The sequence below is a fragment of the Schistocerca serialis genome, chromosome 2 (assembly GCF_023864345.2).
Source record: "Schistocerca serialis cubense isolate TAMUIC-IGC-003099 chromosome 2, iqSchSeri2.2, whole genome shotgun sequence".
Taxonomy (NCBI): domain Eukaryota; kingdom Metazoa; phylum Arthropoda; class Insecta; order Orthoptera; family Acrididae; genus Schistocerca; species Schistocerca serialis.
In genome coordinates, this window is record NC_064639.1 from 821843937 (window position 1) to 821865980 (window position 22044).

General features: G+C 43.2%; 1 protein-coding gene across 4 annotated transcripts in view; it reads right to left on the reverse strand.

Annotated features, from left to right (window-relative positions):
* LOC126458070 (atypical protein kinase C) overlaps window positions 1-22044 on the reverse strand; it is a 762657-nt gene that overhangs the window by 672191 nt on the left and 68422 nt on the right. Inside the window, exon 1 of one of the 4 annotated variants that reach the window (XM_050094879.1) lies at window positions 4395-4550. The exons of 2 other annotated variants lie outside the window; for them this stretch is intronic. The gene's annotated coding sequence lies outside the window, so the exon portion shown is untranslated. Of the gene's footprint in view, window positions 1-4394; window positions 4551-22044 lie in introns of those variants that run through there. One more of the 4 variants, XM_050094883.1, reaches the window with a different exon arrangement.

Genomic DNA, 22044 nt, shown 5'->3' on the forward strand with positions numbered 1-22044 from the left:
TAGCGGTCGCGCGGTTCCAGACTATAGCGCCTACAACCGCTCGGCCACCCCGGCCGGCTCTCCTTTCGTCATAGACGTTACTTTAGTGTCGCGGCGACGTATTTTACAACGGTTATGGTTGTTGACAACGTGTACTACTGGCTCATACCGACGGAAATGCCGCAGAGGTTAAGATACTCGACTCACATTTAGAAGTATCAGGTTTCGTACCTGCTACCGGTCATGCCGGTGAACTTTCCTGGTGTTCCCTACATCGGTGAAGACTAATACACTCAATCCTTTTCCCATATGCGTTTTTACTTCATCTCTAGTAACCTCGTCTTCGACGGAACGGTAACTACTAATTTATTTTTTTCATTTATTTCACATGCTCAAGGCGAGACAGACAACACTTAGTCCGTGAGTAAGTGACAAGATTTCAGTTCTAACGACACTGTCTCTTTCATGGGTCTTGATGCAACAATCATGCGGACTCAGCTACTGTCAGCAATGTGTTCAAAGGCTGTTCTGAACTACCAGCAGTTCAATTATTTCACTATGGGAATCCTCCTTGGTACGGTACAGCGGTACAGATACTACAATACCTATTCGAGTATCTGGAACATTTTAAAACCATTTCCGATGAGGTTCGCAAAACTTGCGTTTCATTTATATTTATATCCAAATTCTTAATACATAGAGGTTATGCTTAAAGTACACTAGAACAAAACTACAACGAAAAGAACCTAAAGCATGAATGCAACAACGCCTGATTTCCCATCAGTAGGCGACTATCAAACAACTACACAAAAGTTCGTCCGCCTGAGTCGTTTCTACACCTCCGTGCTGCCTAAAGTCACAGACCGGACTGACAAAACTGCAGCAGCTGCAGAATATGCCGGAACATCACAATTCTGCCAGATCGTCATACAAAGAACGAAATATTGCTCCCGCCTGACACAGACTACATTGGCTGTAGGTTCAGCCTGCTGGCCTTCAAAGTGAATACATCCAAAATTACTGTCGAGCGAGGTGCCGCAACGGTTAGTTCACTGGATTCGCATTCCGGATGGCGGCGGTTCAAATAACCACCCAGAAATCTAGATTCAGATTTTTCACAATCTACCTACAGCGCTTACGGCAAAAGCCGGAATGAATCTTTTGAAAGCGATATGGACAATTGCCTTCCCCAATCAGAGTATGTGTCCCGTCTCCAAACATCTCGTCGTCTATGAGGTGCCAAACCCTAATCTTCCTTCCTTTCTTCAAGCCTTTACAGCTTGTTTGAGGTATCTCCAGCCGACGCATTACTAGTAATAAAGGGCCTATGTCCACTGGACATCGAAATTCGACAATAAGCTGTACATTACTAGTTGAACGATTGTGAATTCAAAACAAGTAACAGATAATTTGTCAAAACTGCGTTTAACAGACAGGAAACTGCAGAGACATGGCATAGTCAAGGAGAAACCTATCACGCTGGACAGCGCGGGCCGGTACTGAAGTAAACACACTGGACTCGTACTCGGCCGGACAATGATTCAGATCTCCGAATGGCTACCCAGAATTGGGCTTTCCGTATTTTCTCTTAATCAGTAAGGCAAATTCCGGGATGATTCCTCTGAAAACGAAACGGCCGAGTTCCATCTAGAGCGCGTGCTCCGTCACTAATGACAACATCATCGAAGCGACGCTAATCCCCTATCTTTCTTCGTTTCTTCTTCCGAACCCGCAGTTCGCACAAAGAAGAACCTTTTCTTTTGTCCTGATATTTTACCTCTATTTTTTTTTTCTCTGCCCAGGCGAGAGTTCTTATCTTCCGGGAGGAATGCTGTGGATGACGTGTGTCACTAATTCGTGAAAGCCACGTCGTGAGAGTTACCGCGTTTCAATCGTTCGTTTTAGTGTCTTCCTGATGTGAAGATTGGGAATAAGCCTGGTATTTGCTTAAATTGATGTGACAACACGTTTAGAACATATATAAGCTGGACGATACAACAGGATAGCCGTCGTAGATCGGGGAAGGGAATCTGATCCGGCTGTAGCTCCCTGTCCTGTCCCGCATGCTAGTATTGTATGCGTCACCGGTTACGGTATACGTTCATGTAAAGAAAGAGCAGGCGTAAAAAAGAAAGACACGAAACCCTGTATGGATACGGGACAGCATTTTCCTCACTGTCCTTACATTATCTGATACCAGCGTAGCGTAGTCACACACGTCGGAGTGTATATAAGATTTCACTGTCCACAGTTATGTTACTGCAGTTCACCAGAGCCACAAAAATTTTAAAAATAATCTTCTGGCGTCATTAGGAAAGCTTTCCGATTCACGTGACAAACATAGTTTCTGCGTAGACTGACGCAGTCCAAAACCTTACATACATCGTTCATGAATCGCGCTTTGTTTTTCAAGGAGTTTAGCGTGGAAGCGTTAACACGTGCGTCGTTCAACGTCCCTCACCCTCTCCCCACTCAAATGTACACGTATCTAATGAATAGATCTTTAAGTCCTTTTTGTCAAAAATTTTCACAGAAACTTGGACAAGAATTACTGTTCAAGGAAACGATCTTCCTTTCGAGAGAACGCCTTAAACTAATACAATAAATTACGTACAACGCGACAATTTCCCCTAGCAAACGGAGCTTACACTTTTTAAATGGAAGATGCCAGCGTTGAGACACTTCCACCGTACACAAATAAGAAGGTATTCCGACTGAACGGCTGCCGAAATGAGAAACGTAATTTCTTTGGAGTCGATTTATAAGAGGCTGAATCAAAAAAGAATAACTCATGTGTCACAAGAAAATTAATAATGAACATATATCAGCAGAATTAGTACAGATCATAGCCCAAATTGTCCTCGACACAATACTACTGTTGAACATAGTCGCCATACATTTGTACACATCTGCAATTGTATCGTTGAACTCGGGCATCAAGAATAGTTTGGAAATGTGTTTTACTTCTTGACTCACTAACTGAACGCTGTTTTAATCCAAATCACGCAGAACGTGTGTGAGGAGGCTGTAAACGACATCAACAATGTGCAGCATTGGGGGAAGAAGTTTGGTGACGGAGAAACGAACATTGCAGATAAACCGCGCGGTGGCCGACCGACGACATCTGCAGCAGATGCCAATCGAGGGCGTGCTCATGATGTGATTCGAGGAACATCAGTTCACAATCAACAGCTTCAAAATCATTCTGAGAAAAATGGATCATGAAGAAAAGCCCTGACTTTTTGGAACTGGTTTTGATGCCTGGTTCAACGATGGAACAAATGTGTAAAAAATGCATGGTTACTGTGCTGCACTGTAGTCGTACACAGAACAGTTCAGGCTGTAACATTAATTCCGCTGTTATATGTGCATCATTAATTTTTTATGATACAGGAGGCATTTTTTGATCCACTGTCGTAACTTTGAAGTTTTTTTGAAGCTACAATGACATAGCGGTCTTGACAGCGCATTTGATGTTCATGTTAAGATAATGCTGCTGAGGTCTGTAACACTTTATAAGAAACGCTCTGGATTTACTACGATCTTTTTTAAGAAGACACCAATTTGTAACATCCAAGAAGGATTTTTGTTCAAGCTTATAAGGTGTAATCACGAAATCTAATTCTGAAATTGAGAGACCAAGAGATGAATACACTAAGCAGATTCAGAAGGATGTAGGTTGCAGTAGGTACTGGGAGATGAAGAAGCTTGCACAGGATAGAGTAGCATGGAGAGCTGCATCAAACCAGTCTCAGGACTGAAGACCACAACAACAACAACTTGTCGCCAATCTTATTCTGAGAAGGAGAACAAGTTCTGCTTTATGTATGTAGCACTCGTATATTAATGACACAACATAGTTCCAGCGAGAGGCTTCCACCAACGTTCTCTTTATCAGGAATGATTGCGATCTATGACTGCTTCACCAGAGCTCTTACTATGAACCGGTCCATCTCTGATCAGTTCTGTACTCGCTGTGACACGAAAACCGGTCTGATAATTCAACGAAAATGTCAAGTAAATTAACAATTTTTCCATTTTTCTTGTCGGTCATGGCTTGTAAATTTTCTTAGTGAAGTTGTCTTGCATCCGATCGCCGGACTTTTCTAGTCTTAGTAACAAGAAAAAGGCAATAACGAAGGACATCGGAAACTTTTAATGGGTACAACAACGGCTCCCTCTAAAATTATCCTGTAACATACAGTTGGAACATAAAGTCACCGTGTTAGCTTTGTAGGGGATCGGTAAAAAAAGGGCTTGTTAAACGAACACTACTGAAGCGAGGAACACAGATTCTGATAGGGTACAAGAAATTAGGCGATCCTTTACGAAACCAAGGGTAGCTAGATGCATGGGCTTCTACTGTACACCTTCGACTGAAGCCTAGACGCCTCCATCATAGTAAGTCCACCTACCAATGGCGACTCGACGGTGCCTGCGCAGGATTTCGGTTGTCACCCTGTGCTCCCAGACATCCCCGCCCACTCACACACACGTACACACACGCGACACACTGCCAGACGCGGAAATTACGCGCGGAACACTACACAGCACACACCAACTATTGCCCGCCGCGCCGCGGGAGTGACTGAGGTCTCAAGACCGGCTGTAGACAGCAGCTGCCGCAACAAACGGGAACCGGCGGCGGCCGGTCGGTCACGTGACCGAGTCACTCAACTCACGAAGCGGCCGGCCAATCAGCTGTTCTGCTCAGCGCTCAGCCAGCGTCTGGCGATGCCCCTGATCTCGGCGTTCACTGTCTCAGTGTTCCAGGCAGCAAAGCTCTTGGTGTAGCACAGACAAGAGGAACATACGGCGCCGTTACGTAGCACTGAAATCATGCCTGAGAAAACATTTAGATTCAGCTTTGTTCTCCACCGACGGACTGACTCAATTCAGAGAGTAACTACAGTAGAGAGAATTTTTTTTTCCCCTCTTACAGTGTACAGAACGATAAACACCTATTTATTTGTACAATAACCGGATTCAACCGTGATCTACAGTCACAACAGCCACACTGAAGATCAGTGTTGCAGCATAGAAACCCTTGTAACAAGAGCCGGAAGTAATGATATCCTTACTGAAGGGGTCGGCAGAAGAAAATGCCGTCAGTTTAGCAAAGATTACTCTCATCTGTTGTATATCTGAATACACCACATGCTGGTAATTTCACATTTACCGCTACAAACCACTGTCTACTATACAAACTGTTCTGTCTTTTCCTATTTTTTTCTTGTCTTTGAATTTAACCAAACATAGAGGACGCAGTAACTCATAATATCCTTTACTGACTTTTTTAATATTAGTCTTCTGACTGGTTTGATGCGGCCTGCTACGAATTCCCCTCCTGTGCCAACCTTTTCATCTCAGAGCAGCAATTGCACTCTACGTCCTCAATTATTTGATGAATGTATTCCAACCTCTGTCTTCCTTTCAGTGTTTATCCTCTATAGCTTCTCTAGTACCATAGAAGTTATCCCCTAATGCCTTAATAGCTGCCTTATCATTCTGTCCGTCCCTTCTTCTTGTCAGCGTTTTCCACATGTTCCTAGCGTCGCCGATTCTGTGGAGAACCTCCTAATTTCTTCCCTTATCAGTCCACCTAATTTTCAACATCCTTCCATAGCACCATGTCTCAAAGGCTTCGATTCTCTTCCGTTCTGGTTTTCCCACAGTCCATGTCTCACTACCATACAATGCTGTGCCCCAAATGTATATTCTCCGAAATTTCATCCTCACGTGAAGATGTATACTACTAGACTTCTCTTGGCCAAGAATGTCTTTTTCGCCAGTGTTAGTTTAGTTTTTACGTCCTCCTTGCTCCGTCCAGCACAAGTTACTTTGCTGCCCAGGTAGAAAACTTCCTTGACTTCGTCTACTTCGTGATCACCAATCCTGATGTTAAAGTTTCTAGCTGTTGTCATTTCTGCCACTTCTCATTACTTTCCTTTTTCTTCGATTTACTCTCAATGCATATTCTCCACATTAGACTGGTCATTCGAGTCAACACATCCTGCAATCCTTCACTTTCATTGAATCATTGACATCCTTTCACCCTGAATTTCAATTCCACTATTGAACCTTTCTTTTACTTCTCACATTGATTCTTCTTGTGGATTAGCACAACTGTAAAAATGAAATCACTGATTGTCACTCGCTGTAAAAGAAAATCATGTGTTCTTGGTGTTCCCCCGTTTGTATGTATTTGACATCTTGTTGCACACCATTAGCTGCACGTAAAAATTACTTACCTGCCACAGTATTGGGTGATATGGTCCACTATCAGTGGATTATGGGACATATTAAGATTTTATACCTAACTGGCCCGTCGTTTAATTTAGACTTCAACAACATGTAAGTAATTTTTGCTACGTTAGTGTATACAGTTCTTGTGTTATCGATATAGGTACGCATAAGTTTGTTGTTTATCCTCTTGGAGGCCAAGCTGAGATGGGCATCAGAGGCGCCACATGTGTAAGATGTACCTCAAGATGACGGAATGGACAGCGGACACAGTAACAAAATTACTCTCGTGTACATCCGCAAGGAGTAACAGGGTATTTTTTATTTTCATTTATTATTACAAAAAAGTGACCAAAACACGCGACAAAACTACATCTTTGTTTCAAACGTCCCGCACTTTATTACTTTTTCAAATTTCACAAAAACTGTATTGCTATTCCGCGCTGGGAATAACCTATAGATTAAGCATATTTAAAAAAATTCAGATACGATTACCAGACTGCAGGTCTTCCGTCATGGACAAACCTCACTTTGGACAGAGCAACTTTAACTGCTCGGACGAGGCGGAAGGGCTTAATTATGACAAAATTACTCAGAAAAAAGTCCGAAAACGTTGTTGAAGGAACTATAAATGTGGAAAAGGATTATTCTGATGGTACATTATTTTTCCAAAAAAATCGCGATTATCGCTTATTTTATAGTTCGAGTAAGTAAAATGGGCCATTAACCCTAGATTACTAAAATACTCCTAGAATTTACGATTGCAGGTGGTACTAATTCGCGGTTCAAACAAATCTGGTACTGTCAGTATATGGTACAAAACAGCGAACTTTGTAGTTATTCTGTATGTCACACACCACTGCGTACCTTATAGCTGAATCAATTAGCGCATAATCTACAAATGACTTACTCTGAATAAAATATGTAGTTGTAAAATTTACGGTGGTTTCGTAAAAATGTAACGTTAGCTCTACGCTTAAGACAAATGTCGCAATAATTACTTTGAAAAGGACAAGATCGATTTCCTACCTCAGCTGTCAAAAGCCGTTTTTGTGCTACGTCTGTAATGACCTTGTCGTCAACGGCACGTAAAACCCTAAGCCTCATTTGTTCCTTTCCTGCACCTCACATATACACACTAACTGAATACAAAATAATTCGTCATGTTTTATTCGGGTCCTAAGTTTAATGAAAAACCTTTAAGAATTCTCATCCTACAACAATAAAAAAAAATTATTTGAATATGGCATAAATGGGAACGGAACAACTGATCGAGGATTTCCTCTAACGCCGAGGAACCCATTACTACACTAAAGCGTTCATCGAACCGTAATCTCACGCTGTTAAAATTTAATAGTCTCATTCGCAGCGTTCTTTTTTTTTTTTAATTTGGTTTATTGCGATCGAACGGAAAGTATCGATAAGGTAAGAGCGCAACGCAGGGGAGCGCGCTGGATATTGCAGTCAATAAAGGGTGTGTAAACAGGGGGAAATGAACTGGGGCAGCTGTCCACCACGCCGCACAGTTCCACACAATAGAAGGCAACGTGAAGGAAATTTCATAAAAACTTATGAGATGGAGACAATGAGAACATACTATACGTTGTTATTTACGATTCGGTTGCAATACGTACTTTCGCTGTCCTTTATACACTGATCAGCAAGAACATTACGCCCACCTATCTAGTAGCCGGTACGTCCAGCTTTGGCACGGGTAAGAGCGGCGATGCGTCAGGGCACGGAAGCAGTGAGACCTTGGTAGATCGATGGAGAGTTGGCATCACACCTGCACACGCATGTCACCAAATTTCCGTAAATTCTGAGGAGCGGAACAATGAACTCTGGCGTAACATTCAATCACATCCCAGATGCGTTCGAACGGGTTCAGATCTGGCGAGTTGGGGAGGGGGGAGCTCATCAAATGGAACTTATCACTGTGTTCCTCGAACCACTCCATCACACTCCTGCCCTTGTGACACGGCGCATTATCGTGCCGAAATATGCCACTTCCGTCGGGAAACATGGTCGTAATGAAGGGATGTACGTGGTCTGAAATCAGTGTACGATACTCGTCGGCCCTCAAGGTGCCTTGCACGAGTTCCATTGGCCCATGCATGCCCACGCGAATGGTCCCCAGAACATAATGGAGCCGCCGCCAACTTGTCTCCGTCCAAAAGTACAGATGTCATGCATCTGTTCCCCTGGAAGAAGGCGGATTCGCGCCCTCCCATCGGCATGAAGAAGGTATTTGGATTCATCAAGCCATGCAAAGCTGTGCCACCGCGCCAACATCCAGTGCCGATGGTCACGTGCTCATTTCAGTCGTAGTTGCCGATGCCGTGGTGTTAACTTTGACATATGCATGGATCGTTGGCTGCAGAGGTCCATCGTTACGAATGGTTGCTGCACTCTGTGTTCAGACGCCCTTGTACTCTGCCCAGAATTAACGGCTGATGTTAGTTCCAGCACAGACCGCCGGCAGTCTTGTTTTACCAGTCTGCTCAGCCTACGACGCCCAACATCTGCAATGAGCGGCGGGGGGGGGGGGGGGGGGGGGGGGGGGGGGAGGCGAGGGGGAGGGGCAACCCTTCGACGTCTGGACGTGTTTCACCTTGGTTTCGCCACGTGTTGAAGACATTCACCACAGCACTCCTAGAACACCAAATAAGTCGTGCTCTTTCCAAACTCTCGTGCCGAGCCTCACAATCTGCCCTCGGTCAAACTCAGATAAGATCCCGCGCCTTCCCCATTCTGCATACGGACAACACGCTCACTGGTACTGCAGGCACCGTAAGTGTGTGAGTAGCAGTCATTTCGCCATGTGAAACTGTTATTGCCTGGACGGCTTCACATCGACAGCAGGTCGGTGGTCATAAAGCGCTGGCTGATCAGTGTACATGTAATGTGATCGGATTGGGTTACATTTTATTATGATTTCGCACGAACAGTTTGGGAACCACTACTAGTTTGTTTCAAATCGATGCGATACATCATTTAAAATGCGTTGGATCATATAATGCTTCAGGACCTGTATGAGTTTTTTCGCACAGCTCTGTGCACAAAAAGATGAAAATGTTTGCAATTTGTTACAAAATGCGAAGCAACTTTCAGACCATCAGCGCCTGCTACAATAATAGACAGCTGACATTCGACACAAATAGACTTAATGTTATGCGTCCAAACAGACCAAAAGATGCAATGTCCTTTGACTATGCGATCGGCACGAAATACCAAGGCGTATTTTTCTTGGATGTCTCAGTTATCTCGCCAACAAGGTCAAGTAGACTGTACAGACAACAAGGCTGCGCCAGTGAAGCGCCAATCAGTGACACACAGTTAACAAGAATCAGCGTGCTCCTCTAGTGACTACAGAAGAACTATAGAGGACTGGGAAAGACTAGGAAACCCAAAGGTGAAAACGTTGTCCTGCAGTGACAAATAGTAAGATAACCTAAATCTGCTAACAGGAAACACTACAGATCTCATAACAAAATGGTTAGTTAAAACAATAATCTTCGTTTTATAGACCACTGCTGACCCTCACATGAACAGTTAGAACATTTTTGGTTGAAAATAAAATAAACATTTAGTTGCAAAACAGGGATTTTTTCTGTTCCTATCTACACGATAAACATATGTGCTTTCAGATAAATTACAGCTTCATGTTTTCTTTTCTTTTAAGTGGTGCTTGCTCCATGTAATGTTCAGAAGGTCTTAACTTACATAAATTGCAATAGCAACACTGCATGTTGTCTTTCTTCTATTTACACAAAATTGTTCTATAAAGAGAAGTAGAAGAATACATTTACACCCTACATAAATAAATAAGAAACTGAAAAAAATGGTAGCAAGTTGAAAAAATTTACTGCTTTCACTTTTACATCATTCACTTCCTCACACAAAGGATGGCACTAGGACGGCAAGTAGTTGCATCAACTTCGGACGAAAGTTCTTCGATAAGCAAGAAGAAAAGAGATAAGATTCGGACAGAATAACAGCCGCGTGTTTACCTGTCTCATAGCACGACCAACTTAACTGTGAGCTCTGTTCAGTGCTGTCGTTCGTTAAGTATGATTAATTGTGCGCGTACGATGAATGTGTGGGCGGTGGCCACCCCCGTGGCAGGGAGTGCTTGCTGCACTTTCTCTGCGCTCGCCGCGTATCTCGATCTCGCCAGAGAGGAAGCAGATTCGCCCTCGGCCGCGTCCGTTCCCTCAAGAAAGCGACGCAATACTTTTACCGGCACTCCCACCGCGCGAGGACTCGGGTGTTAATGCACTATGCTCGCAGGGGCTCTCACAGCAGTAGGGGGTCATTATCAGCACACAAAGGGGTACGTCTCTACCGCATCCTCCTGTTTGCGGTGTCTACAACACTACGTAATGACAGCACGGACAAGTGGTAGATTACGTAGTATTTCATCACGTACTACTACAGGAGGGAAAATAACAACCGGTGAACAGATGAAAATTTCACTGGCGGTATACAAGAGAGTCGAGTTCACGTAAATTTGCGTCCACTGTCACAAGGGCACAGAGAATAATAATTAGTCCTCTGAATATACATAATATCTGAAACATTCAAGCTAACAGAACTGGTGTCAAGTTCACCAACAATTTTATTAAAACATTGTTCAGGAATACCGACGCAACTAATTCGTCGTCGTGTTGGTCCAGCTTATTCTTGTGGAACGTGTGCCAGTGACTCGCCATGCTGAGACCACTTACGCATGTGAATAACCGGAGACAAAGTAAGGAAGAACATGACCAATGAATGTTTCATGGACACCTCAGGTGAGCCGCCACGCAAGTACACAAGGCACAGTCACGTAGTCTGCAATACCAGCCCACCGTAGCATGGTAAACGTTGAATACAAATAAAATATTAAAGTGAAAACTACGACCAGTAACACGGAAATATCAGTTTGGTTCCATAAACTAGTTTTCGAACTTTCTCAAGTTCATCTGCAGACGGAGAACGTAAAAGTTACATTATTTACTATCGTAGCGTGATGCAGGGTAATGGCTCCACGGGAAGAAGAGAAGAAACACCTTAATGTATTGTCTGAGTGATACTTATCTGACAAGCTGCGTCGAAAAACTTATTTCTTTGCTTGCCGTGATGATCTTCTCTCTTCTTTCAGGCAGGTTGTGCCAAAAAGCTTTTTTCTCCTCAGTTCGATGCAGTAACTCTTGATCAGTAACTCCATCTACCCATGTAAACTTCAGCATTATTCTTTAATCTCCCATTTCAAAACCCTCGTCGGCCGCTATGGTTGAGCGGTTCCACGCGCTTCAGTCGGGAACCGCGCTGCTGCTGCTACGGTCGCAGGTTCGAACCCTGCCTCGGCCATGGATGTGTGTGATGTCCTTAGGTTAGTTAGGTTTAAGTAGATCTACGTCTAGGGGACTGACAACCCCAGATGTTAAGTCCCATAGTGCTTAGAGACATTTGAACCATCTGAATCAAAAGCCTGCTACTTACCTCTTGTCTGTAATGCTGATCGTAAAAGTTTCACTTCCACATAAGAACGCAAGACTACACTTCAAATAACTTACATTCAGAAAAGATTCGTAACACTCAAATTTCGATTTGATGTTCACAAATTTCTCTTTTTGAGAAACGCTTTTCTTGCTTTTGCCAGTCTGCATTTTATAACCTCATTACTTTCGCCATCTATAGTTATTTTGCTGCCCGAATAGCAACACTCATCTATGATTTTTAGTGTCTTATTGCCTAATTTAGTTCCATCAGCATCGTCTGGATTTTTGTTCTTTGGCTTTGACAAGTCGCATTTTTATGTCATTCTGGTACGTTGGAAATTGTCTTAGTAGAAAGAAAACCAAAGAAATATGTTTTGGTGTTTTATTTCAAGAAGGAAAAAAAAAAGGAACTTCAAAGTCTCGTTAGGTCATAATATATTCAGTCATCGAAAAACATTACAACATGAGAACTGGTTTTGATGAAAACAATTTTCTCTCTCACCGACACAAAACAACAGCTTATATTGGGCATTCTTTGTATTAGTTCTTGATTGCGTATTATAAATAGATAAGTTTTCACATTTTCCATTAAAAACAAAATATGGCAATGAGCTCCCAAGATTTATGGTTCACATTTCATTTGAAACTGAAAGACCTTATTTCTTTTTTTGTTCTGAAAAATGTTGGCAGATACTTCTCGTTATCAATGCCATCTTCAAACAATTTCTACAGCTTCTGGAAATATTCTGTTGATGATGCCACCTGGCGTGGTATCATTTTTTTGTTTATTTGGCCAGCAAAATGTTGAGTTGGAATTATTCAACAACACGTTTTGTTTCAGAATAACTACTTTCCTAAATAGGGAAAACTTGTGGAGTAACTCCGTTATCTCCTAACCTTCCAATTTTCTTGCCGTGGCCTGTCATGCAAAAACATTAAGCTATAAACTTGGCGGGACTTGACAAGTACAAAATTTTTTATATGAAAATTTTCTAAGAATCGTAAATGTTTTGCGCTTCTAATCGGTTATTAGGATAAACAGTCTTACCATAAAATTTGAGGAAAATATGAAACTAGATTATCGCAGTAAATACTCAAGACCAAGCACAGAATGATCCACATCCAACTACGCACAACCGAATGGCGTGAGAACTGCTAAGACTCAAATTACTCTAGAGATACAAATACCACATCCGCAAAAGTTAACAATTTACCAAGCTAACAATAACCGTGGCGCGGCAGTCTTGTCAGACAAGTAACGAAAGATAATGTTTTATACTTTTGTTTTAAGTGCTACTCAAAAGTCCCGTCAGATCATAAAGGGTTAAATTCGACCAAATTTCATTACCCTTGCTTTACTTTTGTTAATATTTCTCCTACGACTTATCTTAGAAGAAATATTAAGGAAAGGCAAACCTACGTTTCCAGCATTTGTAGAGTTAGAGAAAGCTTTTGACAATGTTGACCGGAATACTCTTTCAAATTCTGAAGGTGGCAGGGGTAAAATACAGGGAGCGAAAGGCTATTTACAATTTGTACAGAAACCAGATGGCAGTTACAAGAGTCGAGGGACATGAAAAGGGAAGCAGTGGTTGGGAAGGAAGCGAGACAGGGTTGTAGCCTCTCCCCGATGTTATTCAATCTGTATATTGAGCAAGCAGTAAAGGAAACGAAAGAAAAGTTCGGAGTAGGTATTAAAATCCATGGAGAAGAAGTAAAAACTTTGAGGTTCGCCGATGACATTGTAATTCTGTCAGAGACAGCAAAGGACTTGGAAGAGCAGTTGAACGGAATGGACAGTGTCTTGAAAGGAGGGTATAAGATGAACATCAACAAAAGCAAAACGAGGATAATGGAATGTAGTCGAATTAAGTCGGGTGATGCTGAGGGAATTAGATTAGGAAATGAGACACTTAAAGTAGTAAAGGAGTTTTGCTATTTGGGGAGCAAAATAACTGATGATGGTTGAAGTAGAGAGGATATAAAATGTAGACTGGCAATGACAAGGAAAGCGTTTCTGAAGAAGAGAAATTTGTTAACATCGAGTATTGATTTAAGTGTCAGGAAGTCGTTTCTGAAAGTATTTGTATGAAGTGTAGCCATGTATGGAAGTGAAACATGGACGATAAATAGTTTAGACAAGAAGAGAATAGAAGCTTTCGAAATGTGGCGATACAGAAGAATGCTGAAGATTAGATGGATATATCACATAACTAATGAGGAGGTATTGAATAGAATTGGGGAGACGAGGAGTTTGTGGCACAACTTGACTAGAAGAAGGGATCGGTTGGTAGGACATGTTCTGAGGCATCAAGGGACCACAAACTTAGCATTGGAGGGCAGCATGGAGGGTAAAAATCGTAGAGGGAGACCAAGAGATGAATACACTAAGCAGATTCCGAAGGATGTAGGCTGCAGCAGGTACTGGGAAATGAAGAGGCTTGCACAGAATAGAGTAGCATGGAGAGCTACATCAAACCAGTCTCAGGACTGAAGACCACAACAACAACAACATTTCTCCATGGTCATAGTCATTACAGATGGGCCTCAAGCTCGGAATGTACAAAGTAAAGGTAATCATGATCGTCTTCTCCAAACGTTGTAAGAATAACTACGTCATGGATCCCTGGAGAAGACACAGAAAACCAAAATCAGGACCAGGGGGGCAGGGGACTCGAACCGCACCCCTTGCGAACGAGAGTCGAATATCTTAAGTACTAAGCCCCCCCTGCACTGTGAAGTGAAAACATACATCTTCCAGTAATAATGAAACTATAAGTCTTCCAGTAATAATGAAACTCCGTCAAATTACAAACGGCAGTCTTCGACTCATGTAGATTATAAGTGAGCCTTTTGCAATATCAAGTAACCTTGACTGATGTGGCAAAACCACCGTATTTATAATGTATTTTTCACGGCGTAAGTCCTCCACGGCAATGAAGTCCCACCGCAACAAAAGGCGTCCGCAGCTAGATTGCCGTCGCAGACGCCGAGTCCCACAGCTAACGATTCACAATACAGAGGGTGCGGGAAGAATAAACTTGGAGACCTTGGCACATTCCGCCGAAATTGGCTTCTAACTGATCCAACAGCGTCTGAAAGCAGCAAGCAGAAGCCTTCGGGCCGCTAGCTTTTTTCCTCCGAGCCCGTCTCACTATTCAGAGTCGCCACTCCGGGGCGACAGAACTGGGTCAAGCGGAAGGCAGCCAGGCGGGCAAGAACACACACACACACACACACACACACACACACACACACACACACACAGCAGCAGCAAAATCCGCGGAAAGGGAGCCACCGCCTCGGCGTTCTGCTGAGTGGCGAAAGGGAAAGGAAAGCAGACCACAGGCGCAGCAAAACACTGTGCCAGCAGCAGCAGACGTTGCCTCTTTAAAGCGGTCTCGAAGATGCGGCAGGCGGAGGGCGACAATTTATTGGCGCCACTCGAACGCCGCAACTTCCCACTTCCGAGAGCCCTCTCCGCCTCCGCCTGCGTCTCCGGCTCGCTAACACGCGGCAGTAAAGAGGCTGGAGGCCCGCGACACGGCGCTCTCCCATGTAACGCGAGACGACTTCTGAAACTCATTTTTCACCCGCAAGCCTCTCTCGTCCACAGTGCGGCGCTTTCGTCGCCGCGACATCACACCCCGTGTCTGCTCCTTCCCCTCGTCTAGCAACAAAATAAATACGTATCCGGATATCACTACCTGACAACCATTTGCTGTAGAATCTTCCAACGTATTCCGAGCTCAAACATAATGAGGTATCTCGAACAGAATGACCACCTCCAGACCAAACAGCACGCATTTCGAAGAAAAATTCATTTGAAACCCAATTCGCACTTTTCTCACATGCCGTACTGAAAGTCACGGATCGAGGCAGCCAGGAAGACGCAGTGTTCCTTGATTTCCGATAAGCATTTGATTCAGTACCACACATACGCTTATTACCAAAGAACGATACAAAGCGAATTTTGTGAGTGGATTAAGGACCTTTGGTAGGAGAATACAGGCCATTATCTTGGATGGATAGTCATCGACTGATGTAGAACTTCCTTTGGGTGCGCCTCGGGGAAGTGTTGGGACCCATGCTTCTCATTCTGCACTATATTAAAAGTAACCGCAGACTTTTTACACATGATTCACTTACCTATAATGAATACAATCTGAAATAAGCTGCACAAATATTCAGTAACATCTTGATATTTCAAAGTGGAGAAAACATTGGAAACTTGCTTTAAGTGTCCTGAAATACATAATTGTGTATCCACAAAACGAAAGAACGTAGTATCCTACGACTATAACATCAATGAGTCTCAGCTACTCATACAAATACCTGGGTGTGGCACACTGTAGGGATATCAAATGGAATGGTCACATAGACTCAGCCGTAGGTACAGCAGGTGGTAGTCATCAGTTTATTGGTAGAATAACTGGGGAGGTAGCTTACAAATCAATCGTGCGACCCATCCCAGAATATTGCTCAAACGTGTGGGACCTCTACCAGATAGGCTCTAATGGCTCTAAGAACTATAGGACTTAACATCTGAGGTTATCAGTACCCTAGACTCAGAACCACTTAAACCTAACTAGCCTAAGGACATCACGCTCATCCATGCCCGAGGCAGGATTCGAACCTGCGACCGTAGCAGCAGCGCGGTTCCAGACTGAAGCGCCTAGAACCGCTCGGCTACAGCGGCCGGCACCACATAGGACTAATGGGGGATATTGAACATAAAAAGAGAAGGGCGGCACGAATGGTAACGTATTTATTTGTTTCGCTACTGAGTGTTACTGAGATGTTGAAAGAACTCAACTGGCATCCTCTTGACGACAGACGTAAACTATTAAACTATCCTGAGATGGCCCACTGACAAAGTTCCAAGGACCGGCTTTATGACTCTCTATGACTCTTCGAATTCACTAGAACCGACAATCGGTCCCACGGGGATCGTAACGACAAGATCAGAATAATTACAGCACACACAAAGGCACTTAAACAGTCATTCTTCCCGCGCTCCATACGTGAATAGGACGGGAAAAAGTCCTAATAATTGGCATAATGGGACTTGTCCCCCACCCCCCACCATACACTTAACGGTGGTTTGTAGAGTATAGATGTAGGTGTAGACATATCAAAGGCGGAGGGGAGAATGGATACACAGTGAAACGCGGTAACACAAATACGCTTATCAAGAAAAATCAGTCAACATTGGAAGACAATTGAGCCCCCCCCCCCTCTCCCTCTCTCCACACACACACACACACACACACACACACACACACACACACACACACACACACACATTGAATTTACCATTAGAGGACTGTACCAGCTTGAATACTCTACCAATTGTTTTTTACACAGCCGTAGCTAAATTCATGAACATGAGATGCAGTACAAGGCTACAGTTCAAAACTTCGTTTCGTATTCCCCGTCGGCTTTACTCACTGGAAAGAAATAGACTCTCTCAAGATCGTACCAGGCCAATAGAAAACATATGATGAAAGCCAAAATGAAGATGTCTGACGTTTTTCAAAAATTCAACTACAGCAAAATGGCCAAAAATTCAAATAAATAGAATAAACAAAAAATTAAAAATCAATGATTCGGTAACACACCACAGCCCCGATAAAGAAACTAACGAATGGAGGAGAAAAAGTGCTGATAAAGCGCATGTTAGCCACGACCACTAGGGTCGTAAATAAAGGAGAATGGTTCAAATGGCTCTGAGCACTATGGCACTTAACATCTGAGGACATCAGTCCCCTAGAACTTAGAACTACTTAAACCTAACTAACCTAAGGACATCATACATATCCATGCCCGAGGCATGATTCGAACCTGCGACCGTGCGAATAAAGAAAAAGGGAAATGTACACTTCAAGAGTGGCTCTTAACGTTGGATGCACACACAAATCAATTGTGTGACCATTAGTCAACTTCAGACTGAGTTCCAGGTGTTTTTTTTTTCCCGAACTGATAATTTGTCGATAAAGGCGCGTTTGGTAATTAGATGTTAGGTTACCTCTTGTCATTTTTGTAGTTGACATTTATCTCAGCAAAGATTCAAACTGTCAACATTTTGGAGTGAAATTTCATACCACTATTTTCAAGAAGTCAGTAGATTCCGCAAAAGACGTAAATCTACTACTTGCCCTAGTCTGTGAGAACTTATCAAATAAAACAGACTTGGGATGACGTCGCTGACTAAGCGAAGTACTGTCGTTCATCAGAATTGAAAACCATGAAAAACTTTAGCAGTTCTAGAAGAATACATTGGTGGTCCTTTTGAAACGCCTGCATTTTTAGGCGTCATTATCACGAAACTTCAAGGTCTCATGATATTACATATTCAGTAGAAAAATCATTCACTCTTTGCGAGAAACAGTAGAAACAATAGAGAACCATGATACTGGGTAACCGAACCGAACTGCGCAGGTGGTAGACCTCTCGGAACAAGTAGATATTCGCCGAATAGACTGGTCTGCCCGTTACCCCGACGAAAATCCCACCAAGCCCGTTTGGGACACGTCGATATGCACCAACGACCATTCACCAATTGTCAACAGCGCTGGTGAATAAATGGAACGCCCTACCACGAGAATCCCTCACCAGCCTTGTGGCCAGCATTGGAGCATGACGCAGGGCATGTAATGCTTTCCGCGCAGATCACACACCTTATTAAGAACCATGTCCTACCGTCTGTAATGTCAAGTGGACCACCACGAATCGCGCTGGTAGAGTAATTAATTTCTTCGAATAAAAGTGTCATTTCTGTTCGTCAATTGCGTATTTCTTTCAGTTAGCTTCTGTACTATAGTGTATCAGTTTTTTCTATGTATAGTCCAATTTTCATCGAGCTACGTTATTTAGAAGTGACATATAAGCGTAAGTTACTTTCGTTCTTAAGTTTTGCGCATCAGTGTATATAGTGACATCCTGTATTCGGTAACTCACTTTCAACACTATTTATAATGGCCTGATGACTTGTGTGTGGTTCTCGCGACTTTCTTGTAAACTATGTTCTCTCCTACAGCGATTAATCTGGTACACCTCTCTTCACATGCTTCAGCCAAAAACGTGTCAACGTTCTTTGAAACAATCAAACCTATTTCGTACAGTTTACTTGCGACCTGCTTCATACAAGATTTAAAAATAACTGTATAGACAACTGAGGCGTAAAACAACATTTTCGCGTTGACTGTTTGTTCGACAAGACCAACAGCTTCCCAATGGCACGGAGCTTTCAGAACACAAACTAAACACAAATACGGGTCTTCCACAAAGCGCAAACTGTCGCTGGGCTCTGTTATTGAGGAAGTCTCGTTTCGAAGGGAAATTCAACAGAATCCTTATTTCGGCTCCATTCTACAGGTGGAGCGGAAATGTTACACAATTCTCACGGTCGCAAACAGAACTAGAAAATACTCGCCATTTCATTCAAACCTTATTCGCTGTGTGTGCTTCCCATCGTATGACATTCTATATCATCTGCACTCAAAAGCATTCAATCGATGCAGAAACAGTTCCAGCGTTGTTTCGTGATTTCCTGCCCTTTCATTTTTCCCACTCTACCAGCAGGGAGGGAGGGAGGGAGGGAGGGAGAGAGGGAGACGAGTTGACTGTTTAAACCGACAGCCACGAAATGGTCTATTACCAGCAGTCAAAAACAAATGCACCAGAGCTCCATTTCATTACTCCCTTACAGTGCTTTCCATTATACGGCGTATAATGCTTTCTTCCCATTCGAATCATGAATGTGGCGCGGGAAGAATCACTGTTTGTATACCTCTGTGCATGCGGTCGGGAGCACAGCGCTCGCTTTTGTCACTACAGTTGTGTGTAGACAACGGGGAGTATATTCGACGCAAGAAAATTCTTAACATGGCTAGTTCCTTCTCAGCAGCTACGTAAGAGATAGACAGAGGACTGTAGTACATTCCTGAACTCCTCACTTAACAGTGGTTCTTGAAACTTCGTTAGCAAGCTTTCACAGAATAGTCGACATCTATCTACGAGCATCTTCTAGTTTAGATTTTTCATCATTTCCATGACGTTCTTAACCGAGTCAAACAAACCTGTTATGGTCTTCATTGTACTGCGTGTGTTCCAAGTTACCCTGCTGAGCCCACACACTAGAGAATATTCCTCGACTGGTCTCAACAGTGTTTTGTAAGCAACCTTCTTTGGACAGACTGACTGCATTCTGAAAATATTCTAATAATGAACCGAAGTATCCCACCTGCTTTACCTAAATTTAAGCGTAAGATTAAGCCTAAGTGATCACTTGCTACTATAAGCACGATGTAACGGACGTACATTGGAGTATTATGTAAGGACGAATAGGCTTGCGCAGGATAGACCACAATGGAGAGCTGTATCGCAGCTCTTCTTTGGTATATCGTTCTAATAAACCACCTCACTCCAAATTGCACAACTAATAGGCACTGCGATTTCCTCGGACTTCTCTGCGGGCTATATGTCACTTGAACTATGTGTTAGAGTGTTCAGACTCGAATCTTATGCTTTCCATGATACCTTGCTGCTTAAAAATTACTATATCCGGCAATGCCGAAAGTAAAATTCGGGTCATTCTTATTCTGGCCAAGCTATATGCACTAATTCGTGCAATAACACAGTGACATTTAGACAACGACCTTGCCGCATTAGATGGCCCGACGTCCAACAGAAATCAGCAAGCAATATGATATTTTTTTCCGTACGCGACAGCAAACGTTTCATGAAGATAACTGCGCATCTCGATTCCCAGTTCTTCTGAAATTGCGGACACTATATATATATACCACACTCGCGTAAGCGGAACACACCTTAAAATAATCTCAAAGCCTCTCGTGATTGAAATTCCCGTATACCCAGATTTCATTCAAGGCTTCGAGGTCAATGCTGCACGCACAGTTCTGTGTCGAATGAAATCTGACACCTCCGCTCTTGCCGAAGAATAGAGCATTGTTCTCCGTGACGGGTGCGTTACCAAGTGTTAACAGTTGTCTCGATATTGAGGTCAGCTGGGGAACACAATGTCAGCGGCCAACTTACAGAAACAAAAAGGACATTCACCCGTGTCTGCAAAGAGAACAGACACGTGTGTATCAAAATATGACGTGAAATATTTTATTTCGCGTCCATAAATTAAGACGCTCATACGGCGCTGGAGTGATTTCCATTCTGTCATATGCTTAAATTTTAAAGCGAGTAAAGCTTCCTTACTGTACAACCTGGGAAAGTGGGCAGCTCGATCACTGCTTACATTTCCGGCCGGCGGCATTGCACCTGCATCTATCACGTCTACATTACGAGTGCTCCAGAAACAGCAGGTAGTAGAGCCTACACTAAAGGGACGACGCACCACGAAGGAATTATCCAAATGCACCGCCTCTCCTAGCTTTGACGATATCGGTTGGACCCTGAACGACTGGACAACCGTGGTATGGTCAAATGAGTCCCGATTTCAGTTGGTAGAGCTGACGGTAGGGTTCGATTGTGGTACAGGCCCCATGAAGCCATGGGCCGAAGGTACTGTGCGAGCTGGTGATGGGTATATGATGATGTGGGCTGTGTTTACATGGAATGGACTGGGTTCTCTGGTACAACTGAACAGATCATTGACTTGAAATGGTTATGTTCGGCTACTTGGAGACCATTTCAGCCATTCATTGACTTCATGTTCCAAAAAACGATGGAATTTCTATAGATGACGATGCGCCATGTCAACGGCTAACAATTGTTCCCAACTGGTTTGAAAAACAGTCTCGACAATTCGAGCGAATGATTACGCCATCCACGTCGCCCGATCGAACATTTATGGGACAATCGAGAGGTCGATTCGTTCACAAAATCCTGTACCGGCAACAATTTCGCAATTATGGAGGGCTACTGAGGCAGCATGACTTAACATTTCTGGAAGGGTCTTCAAACGATTTGTTGAGTCCACGCGATCTCCAGTTGCTGCATTATGTCGGGCAAAAGGAGGTTCGACACAGCGGTAGGAGGTATCCTGTGATTTTTGTCACCCCAGTGCATACCTACTCAAATTATAGTGCAACAGAATGTACTACAAGATATTAACCGATTTCCGTATCTCGGCAGCCATATCTGCAGTAACGATTACGTATGAGAAGCAGGTGTCATGAGCAAAATTGGAAACGCTTTTTTTTCCACGAATGTGGCCCATATGGTAACTAGACTCTGTATGTATGTGCAAAAAAATTCGGCTGTATTTGTCTATCCGCCTACAGATGACTATTTACGCATGCGAGACTTGGGAAAGTCAACAAAATCAGCACACAAGCTCAATGTTTTTCAGCACCGTTACTTG